Source organism: Magnolia sinica, chromosome 12 (assembly GCF_029962835.1).
Source record: "Magnolia sinica isolate HGM2019 chromosome 12, MsV1, whole genome shotgun sequence".
NCBI lineage: Eukaryota > Viridiplantae > Streptophyta > Magnoliopsida > Magnoliales > Magnoliaceae > Magnolia > Magnolia sinica.
The window spans coordinates 72,144,100-72,161,388 of record NC_080584.1 but is presented as its reverse complement, the minus strand read 5'-3'; positions in this window follow the sequence as shown (position 1 = coordinate 72,161,388).

Here is a 17,289-nt window from a genome sequence, read left to right as displayed (position 1 = left end):
TCACATTTAGGCAGACCCAATATATGATTATGAATGTTTTAAGGAAACCCCTCTCCATTATATTATGTGGTGTGGCCCACCCAAGTCATGGATTGACTTTATTTTTAAGCTCTTGGCCCACCTAAGTCATGGATTGACTTTCTCCATAATGTTCAACGCTTTTCTCGGATCATTTTAAGATATTAACCAAAAAATAGGGCAGGTCCAAAGCTTAAGTAGACTACAAAGTAGGGACTAAACGTCCACCATTAAAAATAACATTCATAGAAGTTTAGATCAATTTGATGTTTATGTTTTCTCTTCATTTATGTCCTTTTGTTTTGGGATTTGATGGTTTTTTGTCCATCTCGATTTGGGTGTTTCAGTATCACATTCCTTTTTTTTTTTTCCCCAGCTTTGATGTTAAAATCTCTTTTATAATTCGAATTTCTCCCTTTGTTTATGAAATTTTAAGGAATCCTATTCCTATAAAATAAATAAATAAATAAATAAAAATAGAAATATTTACTCATTCTTCATGGTTATGAAGTATTTGCCCTTATTGTAGCAGTAGTTGAACTTGTTAAACATTGTCTTTTGAAGAAGAATTATAGTCTCAATGTAAAAAAAAAAAAAAAGAGTACAGTTGGCCTTACGATGATTTTAATGATCGATAGCCAATCACTATTGTTTTCATGTGGTGTGGTCCACCTAATATTTGAATATGATTCTTTTTGGGGCTCATATCCTATAATGAGTTGGCAAAACAAATGGATCATATGGATATACAATATATAAATCAAAGTGGGCCCACATCTACGCCATCAGTCAGATGCACCATTCCATGGTGGGCCTAAGGTTTAAAAATTAAGTCAATCCGTGAGTTTTTTGGGCCACACCACATACAAAAGTTGAGAGGGGTTATCCTCCATTAAAATATTCATAATCATTTGTTAGGCCCATCGAGATGTGGTTCACAAATCTAGCCTATCCATTATGTGTGTCCCACTTGGATGAGAAGTCGGACCAAGTTTCAAATGCATAAAAATTTCAGGTGGGGCCCACCAAGTGCTTTTATATGTTTTAGGCATTTCTTCACATGATTTTAGATGGTATGGCCCACCTAATTTCTTTATACGGCTGATTTTTGGGATATCCCATAATTTAAAGGGGACCCATCAAATGCACGGTGTTGATGTTTGACACATGTCATGGTGGAGCCCACACAGCTTGACCTTTGTGTTTAATCCATGTCATCCCCATGAGGTCAATCTGTGTGGGCCCCACCATGATATGTGTCAAACATCAAAACCGTGCATTTGATGGGTCCCCTTTAAATTATGGGATATCCCAAAAATCAGCTATATACGGAACTCCGATGGGCCATACCATCTAAAATCATGTGAAGACATGCCTAAAACATATAAAAGCACTTAGTGGGCCCCACATGAAATTTGGATGCGTCTGAAACTTGGTATGACCCCTCATCCAAGTGGCGCACACATAATGGATGGGCTAGATTTGTGGACCACATCTCGGTGGGCCTAAAAAATAATTATAAATGTTTTAATGGAGGGTAACCCCTCTCAACATTTGTATGTGGTGTGGCTCACAAAAGTCATAAATTGATTTTATTTTTAATCCCTGGGCCCACTATGGGATGGTGCATCTGACTGATGGGTTAGATGTTTGACACGCATCATGGTGGGGCCCACAGAGCCGTACCAGACCCAGCCTAAATTTGGGCGCGCGCTCAAAAACGGAGCCGCGCCCAAAAAACCCCAATTCCCAAATCTTCCGCTCTCTCCCTCCGTTCCCTAATCTCTCGCTCTCGCTCTCTCCCTCCGTTCCCCAGATCTGGTCCGTCTTCTCCTCCTCTCAGCAGCTGTTAGAATCCATGGCAGCTTCAGTAGTTGGGTCTTCGTGCAACGATGAAGGCACTCATTCTCTCTCTCGCGGGGCTTTCAAGAGAGAAGCTCAGATCCGAAAAACCGTAAGAAATTCTTCCTCCTTTCAATTTCTCCACGCAAAAGAGCTTCGAGATCGAATCATTTTGCGGTATTTTCACACAAATCTATTGAAAATCACGTTAATCCATGTTCTTTCTTTGACTGAGTTGATTTCAGATTGAGAGGTTGATGTTAGGGTTTTGTTTTGTAGTGAAATTGATTGCTTGTTTGTATTGGAGACTGTAAATCTTTGATTTAATCTCTTGCATTTTGGTTTTATTGAGAGAAAACGAAAATGTTTTTGTTTTTGCTTTTTATTTTTTTAATTTTAAAGAAATTGAGGATATTTTTTGGCATATTAGTGAAATTTTCGACGTTCGAAACTGTAGATCCTTGAATAATCCATCTTTCTTTCTTTCTTTTTTCTTTCTTTCTTTCTTTTTTTTTTTTTTTTTTGAAAAAGAGGCTTTGTGAAGGTAATTTTAAAAAACTAGAGGATATTAGTGAATTTCAATGGGTTTTTATGTTTGGAACTGTAAATCTATGGGATTCCAGTGGATTTTGATGCTTGAAACTATAACCCTTTTTTAAAGTGGATGGTGAAAGAGGACGTTGGAAGATTATTATTATTATTTTTTTTTTAAATTTTTTTACTGGCATTTTATCACACACACACACATATATTTATTTCAAATTAGAGGAATTAAGTGAATTATAATTTTTGGGATGTTTAATTTACAACAAATTCCTCTTCCTTTTTTTTTTTTTGGTTGTCACTGATCAAATAGAAAGATATGGAATTTGTTTTTCCTGTTTTTTTTTTCCCATGTCTTCTTGTCTGTCTGTCTCTGTTTTTTTTCTTTTTTGTGTGTGTGTGTGCGCGTGTAACTGAGCAAGTAAGAGGCGCTAATGCAATTTCTGCATGGGCAAATTGAAGAAGCAAGCAATTCCTGGCACATGCCAACCTGGCACTGTTGGAGATCACTGCCATTCACTAGATGGGGCCTAGCATTGTAATGTTCTGGCCTGAAAATCAGGCCAGTATTGCCCACCTACCTGTCCACATATGGTTGAGTAAAAAGGGTGCTTAGAAAAAAAAGATCGACATTTAATGTAATATGTGCATGTGTTGCCTTCCTGATTAGTGGATCAACCTGATTTTTATGCTAGTGCATGTTCACAGTGGGACCCACCTGGTAAAAGATCAGAGAATGTTCACGTATTTGCCAGTAGACACGTGGACTGCAAATTGTTTCGACGGTCTTGCCTTGTGTGCATTGCTGTAGCATTCATCTCAGCATATTATAGGGCTTCAATGAATTTAGCAGATTATTTGAAGTAGCAGTGCCGATACATTGTTGATGCAATATTTTTTCTTCTTCATGTTTTGTTTTGAAGAAGCTTACTCTTTTTTTTTTTTTTTTGGTCTCCGATGTGTTTCTACACTTGTTTATTGGATGGATGGTCAACTGAAGTGGAATATCCAAATTTGGGTTGGTCACATGTGTTATTGGTTAAGTCACTAATGAATAAAATCTTTGGATCTAGGAGATATGGAGAAAACAATGGGTCTGGAGTGGGGTTAGACTTGAATTTTATTTGAACCTTCAATGCTTTGGAAAGATAAAAACACTGACAAGCCCAAAAATTGGATTTTAGGTTCTGCTCAAGTTTCAAAGGAAGTTGCTCAAACCTAGGCAAGTGAAAACTTGATTAGATATGGGAAAACGTGCTGAGCTTCTCTAGTAATCAATTAATTTATTTTTCGAAGCTTTTAAACAGGTGAGTTACACCCGTACTCAACCCAAACCTCGAACAGACCTATTCAATGCAATATCTAAATTATTTTAGATCTCTATTACCTGGTTAATTAAGAACAAGGGTACTGGTATCTTATCATTGCAGAAAGACTAAAAGCAGAGCATCAGAATTGAAATGCTTCCTTTTTTACTAAATTGCTAAAAATTGAAGTACATCTTTTTTTTTAATAGATAACACAATAAACAGAAAACACAACTTGATTTTATTTATTTATTTATTTTATTTTAAATTTTTAAATCAACCCTTTTGAGTCAACTACAATGTCATGGAGTGTGTCATATATTCAGTTGTACATGACAAACACATTATTATAATATTTATCAATTGTATCTGTTAGTGTAGACTCTTTCTTAACAAAATTTCTGAGCCAGTTATGATGATGAGGCAATATGGATGAGAAATTAATCAATTGCCCTCAAAGTTGTTAACAAGTACTTTATATGGTATGTATTTTAGACCCAACATTCTTGCAATTGAAGTAATAGGGATGGGAATTGCACATGCTTCAAGGTGTCTGGATAGGGGTGCGGTTGGGAATTCATGATATTTTATAGGGCTATGTATGATTTAGTGGTGTGACTGAGGATGAGATAACATATGATTCAGTTAATATTAGTATTTTTAATTACATGCCATGATATAGATGAGTTTAAAAAAGTCAGGGTCTGTTTGGTTTCCAATAATGAATGAGTTGATTTCACTTCAAATCTTTCATATATTTCCATTTTTTTCTCATTTTGGCTATTATTCGCTTCAAATTGTCATAAGCGAGTTAAGTCTTCTTGTTGGTTCATCCACACTTATATGTTTTCCCTAGTATTTCATATTATTTTCTAATAACAAGTTTCGTTCATGTTGTATAATGCTAGGTAAGGGAGGAATGCCAATAGATTGCCTAGAAGCATGGCGGCTTTTTGTGTTGGTAGGCTCAGTAGAACTACAGCAATGATACAGGACAGAATCTTGATTAAGGTAATATATGAGAATCTTGAGAATGTCTTATGTATTTGCTCGAAATTAATGGAGCATTCCCGGATGTGCGTCGGAGCTATCCGGATGAGCGGGGGTCCCTAGAAGGTGGGAACTGCTGTTATGACCATGATGAAGCTGTCCATTTCCTATGGACAGTATTGGAGGGGCCTGGCCATTTGGACAGGCCGTGTTTATGTATTTGCTCGAAATTAATGGAGCAGACCCGGATGTGCGTCAGAGCTATTCGGAAGAGCGGGGTTCCCTGGAAAGAGGGAACCGCTATTATGACCATGATGAAGCTGTCCATTTTTTATAGACAGCATTGGAAGGGCCTGGCCATTTGTACCGGATGGCCGTGTTTATATCTGTATTTGCAGGGACCATACCCTTAACCTAAACCAAAACCTATGACCTAAAACCTCAACCTATAACCTAAACCTCAACCTTAACCTAAACCTAAAACCTAAAACCTAAATGTATTCTTAAATCCCTAAACCTAAACCTACACTTAATCCTAATCTTAACTCCCTAACCTAAACCTATAGCTAAACTTGAAAACCCAAACATAAACCTAGGCCTAAACCTAAACCTATAGCCTAAACTCAAATCCCTAAACCTTAACCTATAACCTAACCTAAACCTATACTTATACCCTAAAACTATTCCCAAATCCCAAAACCTATAACCTAAGCCTAAGCTTTCCATAAACCTATAAGCTAAACTCAATTCCCTAAAGCTAAACCTACACCTATCCTAATCTCAACTCCCTTACCTAAACCTAAACATAAACTTGAAAACTCAAACTTAAACCCAATCCCGAACCTGAACCCGATTTCCTAAACCTAAACCTAAACCTAAACCTAAACCTATAACCTAAACCTAAACCTAAAACCTAATGTATTCTCAAATCCCTAAACCTAAACCTACACCTAATCATAATCTCTACTCCCTAACCTAAACTTAAACCTAAACTTGAAAACCCAAACCTAAACCCGATCCTGATCCCGAACCCGATTTCCTAAACCTATAACCTAACCTAAACTTATACTTATAACCTAAACCTATTCTCAAATCCCAAAACCTATAACTATAACCTAAACCTTAACCAGAAACCTATAACCTAACTTAAACCTAAACATGTAACCTTAACCTAAACCTAAACCTAAACTTATAACCTTAACCTTAACATATAACTTTAACCAAAACATATAACCTAAACCTATTCTCAAATCCCGAACCCGATTTTCTAAACATAAACCTTAACCTATTCTCAATTCGCTAAACCTATAGCTTATAACCTAAACCGAAACCTAAACCTATACCTTAACCTAAACCTATAACCTATAACCTAAACATAAACCTAAAACCTAAATGTATTCTCAAATCTCTAAACCTAAACCTAAACCTGATCCTGAACCCGAACCTGATTTCCTAAACCTAAATCTCAACCTATTCTCAATTCCCTAAACCTTAACCTATAACCTAACCTAAACCTAAATCTATAACCTAAACCTAAACCTATAACCTAAGTGTATTCTCAAATCCTTAAACCTAAACCTACACCTAATCCTAATCTCAACTCCTTAACCTAAACCTAAACCCGATACCAAACCCGATCCCAATTTCCTAAACCTAAACATTAACCTATTCTCAATTCCCTAAACCTATATCTTATAACCTAAACCTAAACCTAAACTTAAACCTAAACCTATAACCTATAACCTTAACCTAAACCTAAACTTAAACTTGTAACATATAACCTAAACCTAAACCTAAAACCTAAATGTATTCTCAAATCCCTAAACCTAAACCTACACCTAATCTTAATCTCAACTCCCTAACCTAAACCTAAACCTAAACTTGAAAACCCAAACCTAAACCCGATCCCGAACCCGAACCCGATTTCCTAAACCTAAACCATAACCTATTCTCAATTCCATAAACCTATAGCTTATAACCTAAACCGAAACCTATACTAAAACCTAAACCTAAACCTATAACCTATAACCTAAACATAAACCTAAAACCTAAATGTATTCTCAAATCCCTAAACCTAAACCTACACCTAATCCTAATCTCAACTCCCTAACCTAAACCTAAACCTAAACTTTAAAACCCAAACTTAAACCTGATCCTGAACCCGAACCCGATTTCCTAAACCTAAACCTCAACCTATTCTCAATTCCCTAAACCTTAACCAATAACCTAACCTAAACCTAAATCTAAAACCGAAACCTAAACGTATAACCTAAGTGTATTCTCAAATCCTTAAACCTAAACCTACACCTAATTCTAATCTCAACTCCTTAACCTAAACCTAAACCCGATCCCGAACCCGATCCCGATTTTCTAAACCTAAACATTAACCTATTCTCAATTCCCTAAACCTATATCTTATAACCTAAACCTAAACCTAAACCATAACATAAACCTAAACCTTAACCTATAACCTAACCTTAACCTAAATCTATAACCTAAACCTAAACCTATAACCTAAGTGTATTCTCAAATCCTTAAACCTAAACCTACACCTAATCCTAATCTCAACTCCTTAACGTAAACCTAAACCCGATCCCGAACCCGATCCCAATTACCTAAACCTAAACATTAACCTATTCTCAATTCCCTAAACCTATATCTTATAACCTAAACCTAAACCTAAACCTAAACCTAAACTTATAACCTATAACCTTAACCTAAACCTAAACTTAAACCTGTAACCTGTAACCTATAACCTAAACCTAAACCTAAAATCTAAATGTATTCTCAAATCCCTAAACCTAAACCTACGCCTAATCTTAATCTCAACTCCCTAACCTAAACCTTAACCTAAACTTGAAAACCCAAACCTAAACCCGATCCCGAACCCGAACCCGATTTCCTAAACCTAAACCTTAACCTATTCTCAATTCCCTAAACCTATAGCTTATAACCTAAACCGAAACCTAAACCTAAACCTATAACCTATAACCTAAACACAAACCTAAAACCTAAATGTATTCTCAAATCCCTAAACCTAAACCTACACCTAATCCTAATCTCAACTCCCTAACTTAAACCTAAACCTAAACTTGAAAACCCAAACCTAAACTTGATCCTGAACCCGAACCCGATTTCCTAAATCTAAACCTCAACCTATTCTTAATTCCCTAAACATTAACCTATAACCTAACCTAAACCTAAATCTATAACCTAAACCTAAACCTATAACCTAAGTGTATTCTCAAATCCTTAAACCTAAACCTACACCTAATCCTAATCTCAACTCCTTAACCTAAACCTAAACCCGATCCCGAACCCGATCCCAATTTCCTAAACCTAAACATTAACCTATTTTCAATTCCCTAAACCTATATCTTATAACCTAAACCTAAACCTATAACCTATAACCTTAACCTAAACCTAAACTTAAACCTGTAACCTATAACCTAAACCTAAACCTAAAACCTAAATGTATTGTCAAATCCCTAAACCTAAACCTACACCTAATCCTAATCTCAACTCACTAACCTAAACCTAAACCTAAACTTGAAAACCCAAACCTAAACCCGATCCCGAACCCGAATCCGAACCTGATTTCCTAAACCTAAACCATAACCTATTCTCAATTCCCTAAACCTATAGCTTATAACCTAAACCGAAACCTATACCTAAATCTAAACCTAAACCTATAACCTATAACCTAAACATAAACCTAAAACCTAAATGTATTCTCAAATCTCTAAACCAAAACCTACACCTAATCCTAATCTCAACTCCCTAACCTAAATCTAAACCTAAACTTTGAAACCCAAACCTAAACCTGATCCTGAACCCGAACCCGATTTCCTAAACCTAAACCTAAACCTTAACCTATTCTCAATTCCGTAAACCTTAACCTATAACCTAACCTAAACCTAAATCTATAACCTAAACCTAAACCTAAACCTATAACCTAAGTGTATTCTCAAATCCTTAAACCTAAACCTACACCTAATCTTAAACCTAAACCCGATCCCGATTTCCTAAACCTAAACATTAACCTATTCTCAATTCCTTAAACCTATATCTTATAACCTAAACCTAAACCTAAACCATAACCTAAACCTAAACCTATAACCTATAACCTTAACCTAAACCTAAACTTAAACCTGTAACCTATAACCTAAACCTAAACCGAAAACCTAAATGTATTCTCAAATCCCTAAACCTAAACCTACACCTAATCCTAATCTCAACTCACTAACCTAAACCTAAACCTAAACTTGAAAACCCAAACCTAAACCCGATCCCGAACCCGAACCCGAACCCGATTTCCTAAACCTAAACCATAACCTATTCTCAATTCCCTAAACCTATAGCTTATAACCTAAACCGAAACCTATACCTAAACCTAAACCTAAACCTATAACTTATAACCTAAACATAAACCTAAAACCTAAATGTATTCTCAAATCTCTAAACCTAAACCTACACTTAATCCTAATCTCAACTCCCTAACCTAAATCTAAACCTAAACTTTAAAACCCAAACCTAAACCAGATCCTGAACCCGAACCTGATTTCCTAAACCTAAACCTAAACCTCAACCTATTCTCAATTCCCTAAACCTTAACCTATAACCTAACCTAAACCTAAATCTATAACCTAAACCTAAACCTAAACTTATAACCTAAGTGTATTCTCAAATCCTTAAACCTAAACCTACACCTAATCCTAAACCTAAACCCGGTCCGGATTTCCTAAACTAAACATTAACCTATTCTCAATTCCTTAAACCTATATCTTATAACCTAAACCTAAACCTAAACCATAACCTAAACCTAAACCTAAACCTATAACCTATAACCTTAACCTAAACCTAAACTTAAACCTGTAACCTATAACCTAAACCTAAACCCAAAACCTAAATGTATTCTCAAATCCCTAAACCTAAACCTTCACCTAATCCTAATCTCAACTCCCTAACCTAAACCTAAACCTAAACTTGAAAACCCAAACCTAAACCCGATATCGAACCCGAACCTGATTTCCTAAACCTAAACCTTAACCTATTCTCAATTCCCTAAACCTATAGCTTATAACCTAAACCGAAAGTTAAACCTATATCTAAACCTAAACCTAAACCTAAACCTATAACCTATAACCTAAACATAAACCTAAAGCCTAAATGTATTCTCAAATTCCTAAACCTAAACCTACACCTAATCCTAATCTCAAATCCCTAACCTAAACCTAAAACTAAACATGAAAACCCAAACCTAAACCTGATCTCGAACCCCAACCCAATTTCCTAAACCTAAATCTCAACCTATTCTCAATTCCCTAAACCTATAGCTTATAACATAAACCTAAACCTAAACCTGTAACCTAAATGTATTCTTAAATCCTTAAACCTAAACCTACACCTAATCCTAATCTCAACTCCCTAACCTAAACCTAAACCCGATCCCGAATCCAAACCCGATTTCCTAAACCTAAACCTTAACCTATTCTCAATTCCCTAAACCTATTGCTTATAACCTAAACCGAAACCTAAACTTATACCTTAACCTAAACCTAAACCTAAACCTATAGCATATAACTTAAACATAAACCTAAAACTTAAATGTATTCTCAAATCCCTAAACCTAAACCTACACATAATCCTAATCTCAACTCCCTAACCTAAACCTAAACCTAAACTTGAAAAACCAACCCTAGACCCGATCCCAAACCCGAACCCGATTTCTTAAACCTAAACCTAAATGTATTCTCAAATCCCTAAACCTAAACCAACACCTAATCCTAATCTCAACTCCCTAACCTAAACCTAAACTTAAACTTGAAAACCCAAACCAAAACCCGATCCCGAACCCGAACCCGATTTCCTAATCCTAAACCTTAACCTATTCTTAATTCCTTAAACCTATAGCTTATAACCTAAACCTAAACCTAAACCTAAACCTAAACCTGTAACCTATAACCTAAACCTAAACCTAAACCTACACCTAATCCTAATCTCAACTCCCTAGCCTAAACCTAAACTTGAAAACCCAAACCTAAACCCGATCTCGAACCCGAACCCGATTTCCTAAACCTAAACCTTAACCTATTCTCAATTCCCTAAACCTATAGCTTATAACCTATACCTAAACCTAAACTTAAACCTAAAACCTAATATATTCTGAAATCCCTAAACCTAAACCTACACCTAATCCTAATCTCAACTCCCTAACCTAAACCTAAACCTAAACTTGAAAATTCAAACCTAAACCCGATCCCGAACCCGAACCCGATTTCCTAAACCTAAACCTTAACCTATTCTCAATTCCCTAAACCTATAGCTTATAACCTAAACCTAAACCTAAACTTAAACTTTAACCTAAACCAATAACCTATAACCTAAACCTAAACCTAAACCTAAAACCTAAATGTATTCTCAAATCCCTAAACCTAAACCTACACCTAATCCTAATCTCAACTCCTTAACCTAAACCTAAACCTAAACTTGAAAACCCAAACCTAAACCCGATCCCGAACCTGTACCCAATTTCCTAAACCTAAACATTAACATATTCTCAATTCCCTAAACCTATAGCTTATGACCTAAACCTAAACCCAAAACCTAAATGTATTCTCAAATCCCTAAACCTAAACCTACACCTAATCCTAATCTCAACTCCCTAACCTAAACTTAAACCTAAACCTAAACTTGAAAACCCAAACCTAAACTCGATCCTGAACCCGAACCCGATTTCCTAAACCTAAACCTTAACCTATAACCTAACCTAAACCTAAACCTATAACCTAAACATAAGCTTAAAACCTAAACCTAAACCTAAAATCGAAATGTATTCTCAAATCCTTAAACCTAAACCTACACCTAATCCTAATCTCAACTCCCTAACCTAAACCTAAACCTAAACTTGAAAACCCAAACCTAAACCCGATCCTGAACCCGAACCTGATTTCCTAAACCTAAACCTTAACCTATAACCTAACATAAACGTAAACCTATTTCCTGCACTTATAACCTAAACCTATAACCTAAACATAAGCCTAAAACCTAAAGCTAAACCTAAAATTGAAATGTATTCTCAAATCCTTGAACCTAAACCTACACCTAATCCTAATCTCAACTCCCTAACCTAAACTTAAACCTAAACTTGATAACCCAAACCTAAACCTGATCCCGAACTCGGACCCGATTTCCTAAACCTAAACCTTAACCTTAACCTATTCTCAATTCCCTAAAGCTATAACCTATATACTATAACCTATAACTAAAACCTAAACCTTAACTTAAACCTATAACCTAAGCCTAAACATTAACCTAAACTAAACCGTAACCTATAACCTAAACCGTAACCTATAACCTATAACCTAAACTTATAACCTAATCCTAAAATTAAACTTAAACCTAAAACCTAAAACCTAAACCTAAACTTATTTTAATGATCAGTTTTATTTTTAAAAAGTGCCCACTTTTTTGGAAGAAGTTTATGCAATTCTTCATGATTTTGAATTATAATGTTTTGTTGGTTTAATATTTTTTTTTTCAGGTGAAAGACACAAAAAGAAAATTGTTGCTGATTTTTTTCTTTTTTTATTTATGATGTTAAACTTATATGTATTTATGTGTGGATGAATGTAATGTGGATAAAATTGCTTGTGTTTGGATGGATGTAATGTGGATAAAATTGCTTGTGTTTGGATGGATGTAATGTGGATAAAATTGCTTGTGTTTGGATGGATGTAGTTTATGTTTGGATGAATGTAGTTTATGTTGGATTTACGTAGTTTGGGTTGTTTAGATGGATGTGAATGTGAATATGATGAAATATATTATATAACAGGTGTATATTAGGAAGAATACGATGAAATATATTGTAACAGGTGTATATTGACCCTGATAAAAAGGACGGTCTATGGCCGTCCTTAGAAGGCCCATAAGAGACGGTCCATGACCGTCCTTTGAAAGCTTATTAGAGACGGTCTACGACAGTCCTTTTTAAGGACGTTCCATGACCGTCCTTTTAAAGGACGGTCCATGGCTGTCCTTTAAAGGCTTATCAGAGACGGTCTACGACAGTCTTTTTTAAGGACGGTCCATGATCGTCCTTTTAAAGGACGGTCACTGGCCGTCCTTTAAAGGCTTATAAGAGACGGTCTAAGACCGTTTTTTTTAAGGACGGTTCACGACCGTCCTTTTTTAGGACGGTCCATGACCGTTTTTTTTTTCATCAATAAAAATGACGGTTTTCGACCGTCCATTAAGTAATACGACACGTCAAAATTTGACGGCCCTTGCGACGGTCCATGACCGTCCTTTTTGGTCATTTGAGACAGTTTCGGACCGTCCTTTTTTCACAGTTTTGGCGTAGTGCTACAAAAATCAAGAAAGAAAGAAAATATAGAAATAATAGAAATAGGAGCAATGAGAATTCTTCTTGTCTTATTATCATGATGCAAATCCCTACATGGGGCCCAAGGGCTCACCAATGATTACAGGCCATTCAAGTCCTTAAAAATGCTCATTATTTCCATTTTACAGTCCCGTATTCAAATGGACATAATCATCCAGTAAGGGTACATCTTGGGCCATTTATGATCGACGGTGGAGCCATCCGATCCAACAGATCCACTGGCTGATCTGATAAATGTATCAAAGGCTAATGCAACAGGGGATTTATTGGTTAGCTTAGCAGAAGAATCGATGGCTAACCTGACCAAGGAACCAAACCTCGTAGGGCATGTAGTAGGAAGCAATATAAGAGTTGTAAACAATGAGAACTGGATAAGTGTGGAAGATGCTAGGATCCCAATTAGCCATGGAGGTCCGGTTCTAGTTCCTGGCTTGACCCCTACTCCTGCTCCAAAGTCATCAACTGAGGAAGCATTTTTTAAAGAAGTCACAAATGGCATGGTCACCGACCCTTCCATTGCAGCTGATGAAGCTACCAACTGTGAAATACGAATACCCGAGGTAACCATCTGAAGAGGCAAAGTTTTTCATTTTCGAGTTTGTTTCCTTAACAAGCGATTGACTTCCATGGCGCTCCCTTTAGCACAACTGAGCTAGATATGGCAGAGCTTTGTGTTTGTGTGTGTGTTTGTTTCTTTCAATCTTTCCTACCATTGATAAAACAGATACATCTCTGGTCATTGTCAGAACTATAGTTTTCATCAATATCTACAATGTGCAGATGATAATGGCCAAGGTGTTTCATGTTGTAATGCAACATGTGAATACAATAGTGGTCTTGCACACTGCAATATTAAATCAACAACATTTAATTCTCTGACTTCAAAAGAACTTCATTGGATGATAACAGAAAATGCGAGTGTTAAAAACCACAGAGTAAACCACAAAATGAATATGAGATTCTCCCTGTAGGGTATAAAATGAGCTGTAGCATGTTACAGCCAATTGTAGCTGCGAATTTGACAAGCATCCACAAAATGTCCATTTTAGGAAGTTGAGTGTCTAATTGGTTTACATTTTGGAATAAGACTTAGCCAGGAGGCAAGCTATACATTTGACAATTCAGATCCATAAACATGTCATCTGGTAAACGTTAAATACTAGACCAATATGGTGGACATTAGAAAAACCCTACTCAATAAAGGATTTTCTTTAAGAAGGATAGCATGACAATTTCCATAGTCACATAATAAAAAAGGATTTTCTAACGTATTAGAGATAACATGTCGAAGGGATACAAATAAAAAAGAAATGAAAAGAAAAGAAACAAGTCAACAAGATAAAGAGAGGCAGAAAAAAACAACAACAAAAAACTAGTGAGCTCATGATTGACTACAAGCATTAAAAAATCCACAACGAGATTGTTGTAAAAGGAAACCTGCAAATTAAGCCAATACACTAAAAGTAAAATGTACTTGGTGAAGCAACAAAATACAAGTTCCAAGTAAAAGCTGTCAACTAAATCAATCAAAGTTTAATAGAATCCAATGACGTTTAACTCTATCCAAAGTGCATGGCAGTCAGAGGAACAAGTTTCACAGCAACACAGAAATTCAAAGCAGCAGCTGAGAAGTGAGAAGTCAACGTCCAAAACTGAAATGTAATCAACACATGTATAAATGATGGTACACAAATTTGAACCACAAACCCATGAAAGTAGGCAAACAACATCTGAAAGTGAAGTGCTAACAATCAGTGCAAAACATCCTTCATCAATCTCTGCGAATCCACCCAATATGTCTCTTTGATAAGGAGATAAGACCACAGGATTACAATTATAGTGGCGCATATATTCATTGATAGACATTATAAGCCAGTGTTTGGAATCTATATATATCTTATCTCTATTTCAGATCATTAACAAAGAGTGATCAGATCTAAATAAAAATCAGAGGCTACATGCTCTTATTATGTACCAAATATTCTAAAAACACTTCTAATGATAGCTCGTTTACAGGGAAGTCAACTCGGTGACTCCAAGCCTGCTCAAGTCATCCACTAGTGAGACGACTTATGCTTATGACTGGTCTAAACCATGAACTTGGGCAAGGCACATCCATCACTCTAGTGAATGGAATTGAGTGATATGACTTGACCGAGCTTGACTTTTAGATTGGCTGAAATGCATTCTTTTCATTTTTTCCACCCTGAAAAGCAATTTGTAAGGTCTTTTACACGGCCTCAAAAATAACTACGTAAGCTTTCTTCCTCTATTTCTTTTTAATCGATCCTTCTTTCTGCATCCTTCCCTACATTCTTTATCTCTTCCTTCAAACTCAAACGCTTCAACCTCGGTCCCAGCATTTTATCAGAGATTTCACTTCTATTAGGCAAAAGATGTCAAAACCTTCAGGATTTAGAGAGCAATCAAGTTTGAAGACATCCAAACCTCCAATAGATAGTTTGGATTTCCACATATTGGAATTTGAACCACTAACAAATGATTAACATCATCTGTTAGCGATTTGAGCCATGGACATAAGGATAATGAGAAGTACTAAAGAAAATCAAACCACTAAACCATAAAAGTGATTTTTTAGGAAAGCCTTAATCCTTTTCCCATTACAGAGTTTAGGAAATCCCTAATTCCAATATTGTATCCTCTAATAATCTGCATATTTATGATCTAATAATTAAAAACCTAAATATCTATTTAAGAGAAATGAGTACCTGGCCAGGGAAGAGATGAAGGGTAGGGGGCTGCTGGCCGCACCAGATCTGGAGATGATGCAAGTGAGGAAGAGAGGGAGAGAGAGAGAGAGAGAGAGAGAGAGAGAGAGAGAGAGAGAGAGAGAGAGATGGAGAGAGAGGTGCGAGATCTGGAGATGATGTAAGTGTGTGTGTGTGTGTGTGTGTGTGTGTGAGAGAGAGAGAGAGAGAGAGAGAGAGAGAGAGAGAGAGATGTGAGAGAGAGAGAGAATGCGAGATAGGTAGAGGGAGAGAGTGGCGCGGGGTCCGGGTGTGAAATGACCCTTAGGGCCTATTTGGATGCCTGAAACTTTTTTAAGTTGTAAGAAAGTTACATGTAACTTACTTACAGGTGTAAGTAAGTTATAGGTAATTCTGTTTAGATGTAAGTTGTAACTTACTTACAGGTAACTTTCTTTTTATGTTTGGATAACCTGTAACTTTGTTACAGGTAATAAGTTAGATATTCACACTAGATAGTGTTGAAATAGAGAATCATTGAAAAATCAGATTGACACATAAAAAAGATCGGGATAAAATCATTCCATTTTATTAAGCCCATGTAAATGAATAGTTTAGCAAATTCTTAGGCTAAACTAATCAACTAGTGGGCCATAAAAGTGGGCCATATTTTCAAAATGCTAGTAATGAGAGCAAAAAACTTGAATGTAACATATCCAAGCAAAAATTTTCATTTTCTTCACAAGATATGTTTACAATGCTTTAAGAAAAAGAAAGTAAAATACAAATAATATTAAACTAAAGTAATCTATTTAGGAACCATGTTCTCCAAGCATACATGTCTTTGGGTAGGGGATACACTATGAAGGAACCCATGTATAAGATTCGGCCGATCTGAAAGGAACCTAAAAGCCTTGTACATCATGTCTTCATCGATAGTTGCCATGTTCTCCAACTCCTCCCAAAATTTCATTGTCATAAGTGCAGCATCAGTTGTAGACTGACGACAAATTTGTCTATTGATCTGCAAAGGCCATCAAATCTTTCTACGACAGTTGATCCGATAGTACCCTTCTTTTTCTTCAATGGCTCTAGAGTTGAGGTTCCTGTAGTCCTTTTACCACTTCCTCCAGATTATTGAGTTTCAAATTGTGTCCCATCCCAAAATGAAGAGTCCATGGGCATAAATGGTGTATACGCATCAGAGTTAACTGGAGACAACTGGATGTCATCAAAGGCATGAGTTGGCATGACATCTTCTTCATCAGGATCAGTTGGAGTTCGTGCGTAACTCTCCGTGGTAGAAACGTCTCCGTATATAGACTCGAATTGCTTAAGCAGTGAGAATGGCTTATTCTAATCTTTTTTATCTCAGGTTTTGCTTGTATTAACTCATTCCAAACCGCTGCTTCGGCAGTCACGTATTTTATTTCATTATCCCAGCCAAATCCACTCTTGCTCACCACAAGCTTAT